We start from the raw sequence: 13,910 nt of genomic DNA, 5'->3' as shown, positions 1-13,910 counted from the left end.
GAGTTTCAAATAGGTGCGGGTACCTGCTCCGCATCTCCTGCTCGGTCTCCCAAGTAGCCTCCTCCACGGGCCGACCTCTCCACTGTACTTTCACTGATGCTATATCTTTTGTTAATATTTTTTTGTATACATTCCACTGCTATACACATTACACAATCACTTAATCTTCCTGAGTCTAAACTCATACTGTAACATGAAATTTACTTCACTCCAAATAGGAGACATAAAACGATTCTTCACGCACCCATAACTTGGGACTACACATCCTATCACAATGGAAATCATACACTCAATAGTTCATCTATAATCCAGTAGACCTCCCTTGTCACTTCCAAGTCATATAGATATATCTCGCAGTACTATCATACTCCTCACGTAGCTATCCAGCCATGATTCCCACTAATAGGGACAATACCGAACATAAAGGTTCAAAACACTTGCTCGCACAATCAACACCTCAGTGTTCAAGCCATAGGCAAGATTCGGCCTCAAGTCCTTCAGACTGGCCCAACATCAATTTATAGAGATCGCATCTTGCCTCTCGATCGGGGAATCACAAGCCGTTATTGCACATCTGATTCTGAGCGCTCATACGCGCATACGAACACGTGGAAGGAGTTTCAAGAGTTACTTTTCAAGCTGAATCAAGGACACACGATAAGAATTCAAGAATGTGAAGTTTTTTTTCCTAAAGGTTCTGCAGCCTCTCAAGGATAAATACAGACGTCTCTGTACCGATCCGCGAGACTCTACTAAACCTGCTCATGACTCGTGAGACCTAAGTAACCTAGGCTCTGATACCAACTTGTCACGACCCAAAATCCCAACCCAGTCGTGATGGCGCCTCTCGGGAGGACAAGGCCAGTCAATCAACAAAACAGTACATCTCTTTATAATTATTTAGTAGGAATAAGTCTAAATCATGGTCAATATAATCTTAAATGCGAAATAAACGTGATAGAACAACGAAAACCCTCCCAACTTAGCCCGAAATCGGGGTGTCACAAGTCATGAGCTACTACAGAGTTTACTAATATTTTACAAAGTCTGGAATTATCATAAATAACAAAGATAAGGGAGAAAACGGGGCTGCGGACGTCAACAGCTACCTCGTTACTCCTAGTCACCGCCTGGTCTGGAAAGAATCAGCGCTCAGGAGCGAACTCAGCTCTGCCTGTATCTGCACACATGGTGCAGGGAGTAATGTGAGTACTCCGACCCAGTGAGTAATAAAAATAAATAACGACTGAAAACATGAAATCTCATAACGGCACAATATAGCGCTATCCCAAGCAGTAAAATCAGTTATACAGTAAAATAGTGAGTATCAGATAATTCTTCTTTTAAAACAGTAAAGACAAATAATTTCCACAGTAAGGATAAATCAAAAGCTTGCCCCTCGGGCTCAATATGTAAATCTCAGTATAGTATCAGCCCCTCGGGCTCACTCCCAACTCACCAGCACACAACATCAGCCCCTCGGGCTCACTCCCAACTCACCACACACAAGCAACGGCCTCTCGGGCCCACTCCCAACTCACCTGGGTACCCTGCGCTCACTGGGGGTGTGTACAGACTCCGGAGGGGCTCCTACAGCCCAAGCGCAATATCAATAGGCCTGAAAGCCTTCACACATCACACACGAGGCCTGAAAGCCTCCTCATATAACACTCGAGGCCTGAAAGCCTCCTCACATCACTCAACATATCCTCACGTATGGCCCTCGGCCTCAATCAGTCCAGAAAATAATCATAAGCCTCTTGGGCATCAGTAAAACAATAGTGCTCAGCTCAACAACATTATAAATATCATTAAATCTCGAGTTGAGTATAAATGTAGCTGAGTTCACAAAATAATATAATTCAATTGGACTGAGTTCAAATAATATTTCAATTCGTGAGGAAAATAGTGATGTAAATTCACAAAAGATTTCAGATAATTGGCACGAAGCCCAAATATGGCAATAAGCCCAATCATAGTGAAAAACAATAAATCTTTATCAATTACGCGGTAAAAATATCAACTGGGATGGACCAAGTCACAATCCCCAATAGTAAATGACCCCGCGCTCGTCATACAACGCGTGTCTCATCTCAACATAGCAGTATGTTGTGCAATCCGGGGTTTCAAACCCTCAGTGCATCATTTAAAATCATTACTCACCTCAAGACGGTCCAATGTCTACTCCGCTATGCCCTTGCCTCTCGAATTTACCTCTTCGCGCGTCGAATCTGGTCAAAACCACAACGAATACATTACAATAGGCTAAGGGAATATAACCCAATCGAAAAGACTCGAAAATATCGAAATTCACAAAATTTGCAAAACCCGAGCCCCTGGCCCACTTCTTGAAAAATTATGAAAGTCACATCATCAGATTCCTCGTCTCGCCACGAGTCCGTACATATAAAATTTACCAAATTCGGAGTTCAAATGACCCCTCAAATCTTCAAATCTTATTTTCAAATCCCTAGACCTAAATCTTCAATTTACTCCTCAAAAATATGTAATCTAGTCGGATATTCGATGATAATTCAATATTATGGAATAAAAATAATCACAAGGGACTTACCTCAAGATTTTCCAAGATTTCTTACTAAAAATCGCCCAAAATCCGAGCTTGGAAGTCAAAACAATTGACCAAACTCGGACTGCTGGACATTAAATCTATCCAAAAAATTTCGGTATTGTTCACGTGGGGGCACTATTCATGCGCGTGAGGTCATTGTTCACCCGCGCGGGTACTGTTCACTACTGCAGAAAATACAACAGCTTTTAAGAAATTTGCAGCACAACCATTTTTCACTAAAATGGCTCTAACTCCATCATACAAATACGAAATTAGACGATTCTTGTTCCTATGAGTCACAAATAATAATACAAACACAACCCTTCAATCGAAACTCAATTCGGAGCTCGTTTGCCCAGTTCAATACCCATTTCGCTCGTTAAACAATTAACTCACATTTCACGCCAAAAACCTAATCGCGACTTGATGAAATTAAACCAAAATTTCTAGATCAGTCCTATAATTCATTATTTAAATTCTGGAAGTCTCGAAATCAAATTTGGATCTCTAGAACTAAAAATGAACCTTTAGATCATTACATTTATGCTCAAAACGGCAAAAATCTTCCAAAAATGACCCGTTGGGCATCCGAAACACACCCGAGGCCCTCGGGACCCCGACCAATAATACCAACCAGTCCCAAAATACATTACGGACTTGCTCGAGGCCTCAAATCACATCAAACAACGCTAAAATCATGAATCAACCTCCAATCCAAGTTTTATGAACTTTAGAATTTCCAACTTCTATTTCCGATGCCGAAACCTATCAAATCACGTCCGATTGACTTCAAATTTTGCACACAAGTCCAAAATGACATAACGAAGCTATATAAATTCTCGGAATTTCATTTCGACCGTCGGATCAAAATTTGACCTATCAACCAGAAATCGCCAAAATACTAACTTCGCCAAAATGAGCTAATTTCTTCACCGGACCTCCAAAAGTAATTCCGATTGCGCTCCTAAGTCATAAATCACCCAAAGAAGCTAACCAAATCATAAAAATTCCGATCTGAGCTCATATACAAATAAGTCAACTCTTGGTCAAACCTTTCAAATTCAAAGCTTTCAACTGAGACTGTTCTTTCAAATTCATTCCAAATTTTCCTGAAAACCAAAACCAACAATCTACATTAGTCATAATACAGTACACGGGGCAAGTCATGCCCGAGAACTAGCGATCAAACTGCAAAAGCTCAAAACGATCGGTCGGGTCGTTACAGAGGGCCATATGTGAGGATATGCTGAGTGATATGAGGACGAAGGCCTGAGTTACTATTTATGCCACACGGGTAGCTAGGGAGGAGGCGAAGATGGCAGTGACAGAGGCTAAGACGATAGTTTTTGCTCGTCTGTATGAGGAACTAAGGAACAAAGGTGGGGAGAAGAAGTTATTCCGACTCGCTAAGGCGAGAGAGAGGACAACTCGGGAACTGGACCAAGTGAGGTGCATAAAAGATGATGAAGGCAAAGTTTTGATGGGAGATAACCAGATTAAGAGGAGGTGGCAGACCTACTTTCATAAACTTCTAAGTGAAGAAGGGGATCAGGATATTATACTTGGGGAATCGAGGAATGCCGACAGTCACCATGAAGTAAGTAATTGTAGGGACATTGAGATCGATGAAGTCATGGAGGCAATGCGTAAGATGAGAAGGGGCAGAGCTACCGGGCCAGACGAAATTCCGGTTGAACTGTGGAGGTGTGTGGGTAGAGCAGGCTTGGAATGGCTTACTGCATTGTTTAGTGTTATATTCAAGACTAATAGGATGCCTGAAGAGTGGAGGTGGAGTACAATGGTCCCGTTGTATAAGAACAAAGGTGATGTCCAGAGCTGTAACAACTATAGGGGCATCAAATTACTAAGTCATACCATGAAAGTTTGGGAGAGAGTGGTAGAAATGAGAGTGCGAAGGACGGTGTCTATTTCAGACAACCAGTTCGGGTTCATGCCGGGGCGATCTACCACAGAAGCTATCCACCTTATTAGGAGGATGGTGGAACAGTACAGGGATAGGAAGAAGGATCTCCACATGGTGTTTATTGATCTGGAGAAAGCGTACGATAGGGTTCCTAAGGAGGTTTTATGGAGCTTCTTAGAGGATAAAGGGGTCCCGGTTGACTATATTATGGTGATTAAAGACATGTATGATGGAGCTAAGACTCGGGTTAGGACAGTAGGAGGCGACTCTGAACACTTTCCAGTTATTATGGGGTTGCACCAAGGGTCTGCGCTCAGCCCATTCCTATTTGCCCTGGTGATGGATGCACTGACTCATCATATTCAAGGGGAGGTGCCATGGTGCATGCTATTTGCTGATGACATTATTCTAATTGACGAGACACGAGGCGGCGTCAACGAGAGGCTAGAGATTTGGAGACATGCTCTTGAGTCTAAAGGTTTCAAGTTGAGCAGGACGAAGACGGAATACCTCGAGTGCAAATTTGGAGTTGAGCCGACGGAAGCGGGAGTTGAAGTGAGGCTTGACTCTCAAGTCATTCCCAAGAGGGGTAGTTTCAAGTACCTTGGATCGGTTATTCAGGGGATCGGGGAGATTGACGAGGATGTCACACACCGTATAGGGGTGGGGTGGATGAAGTGGAGGTTAGCGTCGGGAGTCTTGTGTGACAAGAAAGTGCCACCGTTACTAAAAGGTAAGTTTTATAGAGCAGTGGTTAGGCCTGCCATGTTATATGGAACTGAATGTTGGCCGGTAAAGAACTCACACATCCAGAAGATGAAAGTAGCAGAGATGAGGATGTTGAGGTGGATGTGCGGGCATACAAGGATGGATAAGATTAGGAATGAAGATATTCGAGAGAAGGTGGGCGTGGCCCCCATGGAGGACAAGATGCGGGAAGTAAGACTCAGATGGTTCGGGCACATTCAGAGGAGGAGCACTGATGCACCGGTGAGGAGGTGTGAGCGACTGGCTGTAGTGGGCACGCGGAGAGGTAGAGGGCGACCTAAGAAGTATTGGGGAGAGGTGATCAGACAGGACATGGCGCGACTTAGGATTACTGAGGACATGGCCCTTGACAGGGAATTATGGAGGTCGAGCATTAAGGTTGTAGGTTAGGGGAAAGTTGTGAATATTTCTACAGCACAATAGAGTGAGACTAGCCAGTTAGGAGTTAGACTAAGAATGTCATTGGTCGTCTATTGATGCAGGGCTTTACCTGCTAGTTTTACTATACCAGCCATCTATTTCGTATTTCGTATTCTGTATTTCATATCTCTTATATTGCTGTTATTTTATTATGCATTATTATGGTACTAATATATCGGCTCTTGTTGCTTTTTTGAGCCGAGGGTCTCCTGGAAACAGCCTTTTTACCCTTCGGGGTAGGGGTAAGGTCTGCATACATATTACCCTCCCCAGACCCCACTTGTGGGATTATACTGGGTTGTTGTTGTTGGTGGTGGTGGTGGTGGTGGTTTGAGTGATGTGAGGAGGCTTCCAGGCCTCATGAGTGATGTGAGGAGGCTTTCAGGCCTTATGAGTGATGTGAGAAGGCTTTTAGGCCTTATGTTATTATTGCGCTTGGGTTGTAGGAGCCCCTCCGGAGTCTGCACACCCATAGTGAGCGCGGGTACCCATTGTTCTGAGTGATTGATACTATGCCCGAGGGGCTGATATGAGTGATTGTGAGGTAGTCCGAGGGGCTGATACTATACTAAGTGATTGATACTGTGCCCTCGGGGCTGATACTGTTCTAAGAGTGAGCCCGAGGGGCTGATACTATCCTGAGTGATTGATACTATGCCCGAGGGGTTAATATGAGTGATTGTGAGGTAGCCCGAGGGGCTAATACTATACTAAGTGATTGATACTATGCCCTCGGGGCTGATACTGTTCTAAGAGTGAGCCCGAGGGGCTGATACTCTACTGAGTGATTGATACTGTGCCCAAGGGGCAGATTTCTACTTGTTATTTACTGCCAAATTACCTGTTTTACTGGTTTTAAAAGAGACTTCATTGATATTTCACTGAATTACTATTTTAAGTGATTTTACTACTTCTGTATAGAATGCTTTGTGCCTTTACGTGTTTTCTTGCTTTCAGCCATTATTTATATTTATTACCCACTGGGTCGGAGTACTCACATTACTCCCTATACTGTGTGTGCAGATTCAGGCATAGCAGATTTCCACTCCTGAGAGCTGATCCTTCCAGTCCAGGCGGTGTTCCGGAGACTACGAGGTAGCTGTTGGCATCCGCAGCCCCCGTGACTCCTTTATCTTATTATTTCTATGTTATTCGAACTATATTATCAGATTTCATATTTAGTATACTTGCGTTAGGATTTCTTAGTTGCTCATGACTTGTGACACCCCGGTTAGGGCTGCGTCGGGCTGGGTTTCCGTATTTTATCTATATTTTCCGCTATTTGGTATTATTAAACCATGTTGTACTATAATTGTGTTAAATAACTGTTTAAAAGGACGAATTAGGTTAGACTGGAGGATGAATTGGGTTAGATTGGCTGGACATGTCTTCACGAGAGGCGTCATCACGACCAGGTTCGGGATTTGGGCCGTAACAAGAGTCCTCGCCAATAGCATCATGTAGAATGGTAAGTAACAAATCTCGAAGCGTATATACTTGAGACATTCAACATTGTGCACGAATATCAAAGTGAGAGACAACTGACTCGTCAGAATAGAGTTTATAGGCCAAAGTCGTCTTATCCAAACCAGGTATTCCGATGATTGAGATAACATCCAGATCTTTGGGTTCTTTGATTAATCTTCTTCTCAATTCTTCATCCACGTCCTCAAATCCCACAAATTTTGCATTCATGCTTCGATTCCTCGTCAATTGTGTTGACATGTGAACTGTAGTGGAAGCACCAATGCTATCATGTACTTTATTTTCCGGAATCTCTACTACATTTGCCCTGATAACTGTAATCTCTTGTATGATGTTCAAGAGCCAATGCTCAAGACACCAGTCAGGAACTTCCTTCCTTGCACAGGCATCAACTATATATTCCACCTCATATGCTTTGCTAATCAATTGTGTAGCACAATCTTGATGATGTGTCTTGAGCTTATTGTGTTGGTCTTCTGCAACATCCACTACTAGAATTCCGGAAAAAAGCGACCAAACTTTAGCGACCAAAGTTGGTCGCTAAATTGGCGAAAATAATAAAATAATTATTTGATATACATTAGCGACCAAGGTTGGTCGCTACTTGGTCGCTAATTTTGTCAAAATATTGACCGGACTTGTCAGACTTGCTTGGTCAAAGGTATACTGAGATTAGCAACCAACGTTGGTCGCTACAGGGGGACCCACTTATATAATTATATTAATTATAATATTATTTTTAAGAAATTATAAAATATAAATAAATATAACTTAAATTAGCGACCAAAGTTGGTCGCTAATTAAGGGGTAAGCAGATAGCGACCAACTTTGGTCGCTAAAATGGGACTCAATTATAAAATTTTAATAATTATATTTTTATTTAAAAAAATTTATAAAATATAAAAAAATATAATTCAAATTTAGCGACCAAAGTTGGTCACTTACGAAAATAGAGACCAACTTTGGTCGCTAATCTGGGACCGAGTTCTAACGTTTAACAATTATATTATTATTTTAAATATTATATAAAATATAAATAAATTTGATTTAAATTTAGAGACCAACTTTGGTCGCTAATTTAAATTTATGTATATTTAGCGACCAAAGTTGGTCTCATTTCGGGTCAACAATGGTCAAAATTAAAAATCACTTTTGTATTTACTATCTAAATAATATAAATATAACGGGGCTAACACTTTTGTTATACAAAGAATGAATAGACTAAAATATACTCTAACATGCTATATATGCAGTTAAGCAGTACTACGAAGCGTGCGTGTGTGTCTATATATAAATATATAAAAACATGAAACGCTCGGAACACAGGGACAGGTTCTTTTAGGTATTGATACACTTGTAATTTGATTCATCGACTTATAACCTATATATATATTAACAATAAATTAAAATGTCTCGACTTATATCAATTAATATATATATATATATATAAACATGAAACGCTCGGAACACAGGGACAGGTTCTTTTAGGTATTGATACACTTGTAATTTGATTCATCGACTTATAACCTATATATATTAACAATAAATTAAAATGTCTCAACTTATATCAATTAATATATGTATATATATATATATAAGAACATGAAGCGCTCGTAACAGGGACGGGTTCTTTTAGGTATTGATACACTTGTAAATTGATTTATTGACTTATAACCTACTCATATGCATATATATATATAAAAGCTATATTCAATATATATATATATATATATAAGCTATATTCGATATAATATTAGTTAATGCACTAATACTTAGTGCATAGTATAGTATAGTATATATATACTAAGTGTATTATATATACTAAGTGTATGGTACAATGTATTATATAATACACTATACTATATATATAGTATAGTGTGTGTGTGTGTGTGTGTGTGTGTATATATATATATATATATATATATATATATTCGATATAATATTAGCTAATGCACTAATACTTAATGCATAGTATAGTATAGTGTAGTATATATACTAAGTGTATTATATATCAAGGTATATTCGATATATATAGTATAATATAGTATATAGTGTATATATATATATATATATATATATAAGAACATGAAGCGCTCGGAACATAGGGACGGGTTCTTTTAGGTATTGATACACTTGTAAATTGATTCATCGACTTATAACATACTCATATGCATGTATATATATAAATAATAAATTAAAACATCTTGACTTATATCAATTAATATATATATATATATATATAATATTTTTTAAAATATTATATATTTATTTATATATGTATATATATAGCTTAAATTGAATGAAATCCTAAATTTATACTACATATGTACATAATTTTAAATTGAATTAAAAGTAATTTAATTTTTCCATGTTAGGGTTCAAAGTTATATATTATTTGTTCAACCATGTTAGGGTTCAAAGTTAATTTCTCCATATTAGGGTTTAATTTCTCCATGTTAGGGTTAAAAGTTAGCTCAACCATATTAGGGTTCAAATTTATATATTATTTGCATTTTTAGGGTTCTTATTAATACATTTTGTCCAAAACATTTAGTTTTACCTACTAATTTGGGGAAGAAATTGTTTGAGGAGAAGAAACCCTAAGAGTTGCACCTTTAGGATTATGTATTGGAATTTTAGTTTATAAATTAAAATTTTAGGATATGACTTGAACTTTTGTGGATATGAGTTGAATCTTTAGGATATGAATTGAACCTTTAAGATATGAATTGAAATTTTTGGTTTATGTATTGGAAGTTTAGTTTATAAATTAAAATTTTAGGATATGAATTGAACTTTTTAGGATATGAGTTGAACCTTTAGGATATTAGTTTATGTATTGGAATTTTAGTTTATAAATTGAAATTTTAGGATATGAGTTGAACCTTTAGGATATGAATTGAATCTTTAGGATATGAATTGGACTTTTAGTTTATGTATTGGAATTTTAGTTTATAAATTGAAATTTTATGATATGACTTGAACTTTTGTGGATATGAGTTGAACCTTTAGGATATGAATTGAACCTTTAGGATATTAGTTTATGTATTGGAATTTTAGTTTATAAATTGAAATTTTAGGATATGACTTGAACTTTTGTGGATATGCGTTGAACCTTTAGGATATGAATTGAAATTTTTGGTTTATGTATTGGAATTTTAGTTTATAAATTGAAATTTTAGGATATGACTTGAACTTTTTGTGGATATGAGTTGAACCTTTAGGATATGAATTGAAATTTTTGTGTATGAATTGAACTTTTAGGATATGAATTGAAATTTTTGTGTATGAATTGAACTTTTAGGATATGAATTGAGCCTTTAGGATATGAATTGAACTTTTGTGGATATGAATTGAAATTTAGGATTGCGGGAGGATTTTGTAGAAGGGATTGATGACTTTATTAGACATGCAATGCAACTTCCACCAAGAATAACTTAGGCATAGTACCTGACATAGTGTGCCTTTAATTGTTGTTCTCATTAGCAACAATGATGATGAGAAGACAATGGCATGTGTTTCAAATAATGATGGTGTAGGTAGGAATTTAACATTTCCTAAATTGATAAAAGAAAAGATTATAGAGGAATTCCCCACTTCATTTTCCAAGAGGAAGTAGAGAATTCCTCTATAACCTCTTTTTTTATCTGCTTAGGAAATGTTAAATTCTTACCTACACCATCACTGTTTGAAACACATGCCATTGCCTTCTCATCAGCATTGTCGCTAATGAGAACAACAATTGATCAAAGACACACCCTGTCGGGTATTGTATCCAAGTTACTCTCTGTATCTAAGTTCATCCCGAGTAATAGTATCACGAGGATAATCACCAAAGCCACCAGACAACTTTATGATGCCAATGAAGTAAGATGAGTTATTCAATGAGACTCGTATTGTAAAGAAGAAGAAAGAGACTGATCCAGAAAGGTGGGACGAGGGTTGAGCCTCGACTATACATGTAGGTTTTTTACTTTTTATTAAGTATTTTGATTTACTTTTATATAAATTTTGAAATACTAATTCAATATAATTTTTCTTATAGGTTCGCTTCAGAGCTGATGTGGGGGAATTCATACGCAGTCAGCCACCTAATGAGTCGGGCGAGGCAATCCAACTTTCGGATGAGGATGCTGAAAGAACACTCCTTGGGTACTTTATATACTTTGAACTAGACAATAGAACCAGTTTTCGAATGGGCTTGTAATAAGCGTTAACTTAGTTTTGTTAGCTTAATGTGTTAGTTTTATTGAACTTTATACTTTGTTGCTTTTTATTGTTGTTGTTTGTTGTTGTTGTTGTTGTTGGCATAAAATGCATGTTTAGGATTTTTGGTAAGCTGGCAGGTGGTGTAGCTTCCAAAACAGGCATTTTCTGGCAAAAATATACCAAGAAAAGCGACCAACTTTGGTCGCTAATTGATCACTTTTCCCTTTAAAAAAACAATTTTCTGGGCAATAGCGACCAACCTTGGTCGCTATTTAACCCAGATTTCTCAAAAGCGACCAACTTTGGTCGCTATTCTATTTAAAAATAATAATTTCTGGAAATATAGCGACCAAAGTTGGTCGCTTATAATTAAAAAAAATTATTTCTTGAAGTTAGCGACCAACTATGGTCGCTTATTTTTAAAAAAATAAAAAAGCGACCAATCTTGGTCTCTATTTTTCAGATTTTAAAATATAATATTTGGATTAGAGACCAAAGTTGGTCGGTTTTTTATGATTAATAATAAATAAATAAATAAATAAATAACGTATTTTACATTTAGAGACCAACTTTGATCGCCAAAATTATATTATTAAAATAATAAAGCGACCAAAGTTGGTCGTTATAGTCTTTACCCGAAATATTTGGTCTTTTTACCTTAGAAACCATTTGGTCCCTAAAATAAAGGGACCAACAATATTGCGACCAGACATGTTTGGTCGCTTTTTGGTCGCTTTTAGGCCTATAAGCGACCAACTTTGGTCGCTTTTTGTGGTCGTTTTTTCCCGGATTTCTAGTAGTGATCCCGAGAAAAGGTTGCAAGCTCTCAAATTCCTTTTCAATTATTTGAAGTTGATTCTTGAGAAAGCAAGCGAATCTGCATAACGGCCTTGAAACCCCTTCAGGACGGTTAAAAAGAAATCAATATAGCCTAGCCCATGAATCCTTGGCAAGTCATATTGAAACTCCTTTCGAATGATGAGGTAGATCATCGCCTTGATAGGCTGAATGTTGCTCGGAAGGTCAAAACCAAGTGCTTGGTTCACGTCATCCAACCTAGCGTGTTCTTTCTTACCCTTGATATCATATAACGAGTAAATTAGAAGTCCGGCATCAACAATAACAGTGTCCATATCTTGAAGATGAAATCCATGCTCTAGAATTGGCAGATGGATTAGAGTGTCTCTTAAAAGGCTGATTATCTCCTGAAGGTTAGCCACTTGATCATAGAAAGAAACTATCCGACTAGGATTACTAATAGCTGGCGGTAGCTCCACCAAGTTGTGTGCAGGAGTCTCTACAAAGCCACCACTGTCAGCTGCATGCTTATCTTGAATATTGGGATGCCATCCTGATTGTATTGTCGGCTTCAAAGCTTGCAGAACACCAATAAAAATTTCGCGAATGCCCGGCTGAATGGGCTTAATCTTCATTTTCTGGAGATGAGAAAGCAAAGCATTCATATCACTTTGAGAGGAGTCTTGAATTTTGTTGCCATGGATGGGCAAACACAACCATGCAACCATTGCTGTGTGGCCGACTAAAACTAAAATGTGGGTGAAAAAAGAATGCCGGCTTTGCGGCTCCATGCATTTGTTTGAAACAAAGCTGACAAAAAATCGGAGTAATTTCATCTCCTTTGAAAGGTCTTCTATTTGTTCCTTGAGTTCCGGAACATATAGTAGAGAGCATGGATCATTGATCTGCAATAGAACATTGAGATTTTGTGCAACAGCATCCATGAATTCCAGTATAAATTTTGGGGTAGGAATGTCTTCCTCCTTGGAATAAGGTGGTATTGGTATTTTGGGAAAGGAGTATTTTCCTCTGAATTCCAGCTTAGTCTTCCAAATTTCTGTTTGCAGGGAAAGGGTAATGGGACCGATATTTGGATCAATTAACTCGTCCAACATTTTCCAAATTTCGAACATTTTCTGTGTGAAATCTCGAATGCCGCATTCACCTGCGAAGGCGAAGCTCTGCAAGCCGAGAAAACTATCCAGGAAATTTAACTCCCATACACAGAAATTGAAAAGGTCCCTTGAAATACCTGCAGTGAGTTGCAGAAGTTGAAGGAGATCCTGCAGTGACTCTTTCAGTTCCGAAAAATCTTTGGCTAAAAACATCCCTAGATCTCCTCTTACAGATCAGAGAAGCAGTTTAGGTAAAACATGCCTAGACAAAAAGTTCGGAAAGAAAAAACAGTTATCGATACTGCCTTTTATAAATTCTTTCTCCACTTTGGTTTCCACAAATATTTTTGTTGCGTCAATTAAAATAAACTTATTGTAAGTAAGTCCACATTATTAACACATGGGTAGATTCCTTTCCTTTCTTCTTTATCAATTTTCGTACTCCATTAAACAGAACCATTTGATCTATCACACAGATTTAGATCATCTTATTGTTGTTGTTGTTTCTTGTATAGTACTTCTGTGACGACCCAAAGGGTCATCACCGTAATTCTTCCTAGTTCCGTGCTTTCGAGGCCCTGAAAATCTCGCTTTTAGTTGCCTCGATTGGCGTGCGCAGTTC

At 38.1% G+C, this 13,910-nt stretch overlaps 1 pseudogene; it reads right to left on the bottom strand.

Annotated features, from left to right (window-relative positions):
* The window catches only part of LOC104223450 (late blight resistance protein R1-A-like), a 37,247-nt pseudogene extending 23,746 nt beyond the window's left edge, over positions 1–13,501 (bottom strand).
* Positions 13,502–13,910: the final 409 nt, after the last annotated feature.

The sequence above is a fragment of the Nicotiana sylvestris genome, chromosome 10 (genome assembly GCF_000393655.2).
Source record: "Nicotiana sylvestris chromosome 10, ASM39365v2, whole genome shotgun sequence".
Classification (NCBI taxonomy): domain Eukaryota; kingdom Viridiplantae; phylum Streptophyta; class Magnoliopsida; order Solanales; family Solanaceae; genus Nicotiana; species Nicotiana sylvestris.
This window is presented reverse-complemented; position numbering and strand designations above follow the sequence as displayed.